The sequence below is a fragment of the Dasypus novemcinctus genome, chromosome 17 (assembly GCF_030445035.2).
Source record: "Dasypus novemcinctus isolate mDasNov1 chromosome 17, mDasNov1.1.hap2, whole genome shotgun sequence".
Classification (NCBI taxonomy): domain Eukaryota; kingdom Metazoa; phylum Chordata; class Mammalia; order Cingulata; family Dasypodidae; genus Dasypus; species Dasypus novemcinctus.
The window spans coordinates 59,371,394-59,373,648 of NC_080689.1; the positions used below are offsets into that span (position 1 = coordinate 59,371,394).

The 2,255-nt window shown below is 50.0% G+C and overlaps 1 long non-coding RNA gene across 1 annotated transcript; it reads right to left on the reverse strand.

Annotated features, from left to right (window-relative positions):
* Nucleotides 1-694: 694 nt before the first annotated feature.
* On the reverse strand, nt 695-1,858 carry LOC139436763 (uncharacterized). Its single transcript, XR_011646128.1, has 2 exons — nt 1,690-1,858; nt 695-1,205 (listed from the first exon to the last, which is right to left on the reverse strand). It is a non-coding gene; the product is annotated as an uncharacterized lncRNA (long non-coding RNA).
* Nucleotides 1,859-2,255: the final 397 nt, after the last annotated feature.

Genomic DNA, 2,255 nt, shown 5'->3' on the forward strand with positions numbered 1-2,255 from the left:
GGACTAGAAAAACAGGGTGCGGAAAGGCATACTTTACATGGCTTGCTGGAAAACAAAAGGAAAACCTTTGTGTGTGCGCGCGCGCCTCTGTGCGCGCGCTTTTACATCCGCATAGAGAAAACTACGGAAGTATACATTTCTGCTTGTTAAAAGCGGGATGGTAGGAGATGAGGAAAAGGTTTTACTAAAATCCTTCCTACTTAAACAGGGGGAAATGAACAAGTGAAAAGTCTGAAAGCGCCGAGGAACGCAGGCTCGGCGATAAGGGCCGTGCAAAGGCTCCTACCAGGAGCAGGCAGAGCAGAACAAAGCCAGTGGGGCGCGCCCCGAAAGGGCCCTGCCCGCGGCTCTTTCCACTTCCTGGGGCTGACGGGGACGCGGACGCGCAGCGCCCGTGAGCACCGCGCACGGCGCGCGGCTCGGCGAGCTCTTTGTTAAAAGCCAGGCGGCGAGGAGGAGGAGGGCGGGCAGCGCCGCGCGGGCTCGCGAGAAGGCGCGGGGCGCACGGGCACGGCGGGCCGGGGAGCGCGCGGGCTGCGGAACCGGTTCCGGCCTGTTCTCGGCGGCCGCCGCCCCGCCCCGCCCCGCCCCCCCTGCCCGGCGGCTGCGCCTCGTGCGACTGAGACCCGGGCGCGGGGGACGCGGGGGGCGCGGGGGGCGCAGGGTCCTGTCGCGCACCGGCCTGCGGGTCGTCCTTCCTTCCCGGGTGCTGTGGCACCGTCGCCGCCGCCCACTCCCGCGGCCTCTCCACCCAGCGGCCATTTGCTCCGTCGCAATCCTCTGCAGGAGCGCTGGGAATTGACGGAAATCGGCGCCAGGAGCTGTAGCTTCGAATGAACTCTGTCGCTGATTTCTCTGAAATTTCGGAGAAGCCACTCTTCTCTAGGGAAGAAGGGTGAGACCTTAAAAAGCAATAAACAATACTTTATTATATGTAGACAGTTTTTAAGAATCCGTTTGCACATGTTCAGGATGAATAAAACTATATTGAGGGTCTTAGTTGTCTATGACTTAAAGTAAACGCAGGCGGGGGTGCAGGGTGACGTGGCGGCGGTGGCCGGCTGCGGCATTGCCTTCCTGGGGCATCTGCAGCGGTCACTCTAGAGAACTCTGTTCCCACGTTGGGGGTGGAGGAGATCAGAACTGCTGACACACTGGAGGCTCTCCAGATGCGGATGACAAAAATGACAAAGCATCCTAAAACCCTGCCATAGGAGAAAGAATAAAGAGAACTGAGAATATTCCAGAAATCCTGGCTGATTTTAATTCATGTTTATATATACGTGCTGGAGGTTTTAAAGGAAGAAGCAGTGGATGTAATAGAAGATTGGGAGGGGCCACGGGGACTGTCTTAACCCAAGTGAAGGGAGGCAGTGAGGAAAGTGGTAGCACTGTTGATAGAAACATAACCTAGTAGCCACACTAAAAAAATTGTTTTTAAACCGGTAAAATATTTTATCCCAATAAGTGCAAAATACTATGCCAACATATTATCAATTTAATAAGATATCTTACACTCCTTTGTTTCATGGTAGTTGGAAATGAGGCTAGCCCCATTTCAAGTGCTCATGTGGCCACCATATGGACAGTGCAGCGTTGGAAGCTGGACTTGGGAGTCAAGTCAGGTTAAAGATCCAGATACCATCCTTTACAAGGTCCTGTGACTGGGCAAATTATGCGAACTCTTACCTCTATTTCTTCACGGATAAAATGGGAATACTAACAGTACCCACTTAATAAGGTTCCTGAGAGGATTAACACACCTCAAGAAATGGTGGTGGTCATTAGCCTTTGAATTTATGAGTGCAGTATTACTGTTAGTATGACCTCATTCACTCCCATCAGGTGGTGTGGCCTGGAGTCATTCCAGGCAGAGTTAAAAGACATTGGACAAACTGGGAAAACCTATTTGCAACACTGACAAACAAAATGACATTATCCTTGGTGTGTAGGAAATGCTTGCAAATAAATACGAAAATGAGAAACCTGAATGGGAAATTTTAAAAAGGAGACAAACATCTGAAGTGATTTTTTTAAAGACTATTCAAAATAATTCAACTCTTCTAGAAATCAGACATAAAAATAGGCACAAGGAAAAAGAAAAAAAAAATTTAAATAAGCACAAGATACCAATATTGCGTAACAAATCAGCTACGACCAGAATTTGGTGGCACCTAACACTGGGAAAGGTATGAGGAAATCACCTGCCTTTATAAATCAATATTTTCTGAAGTTTTGATTGCCTGACCTGACAT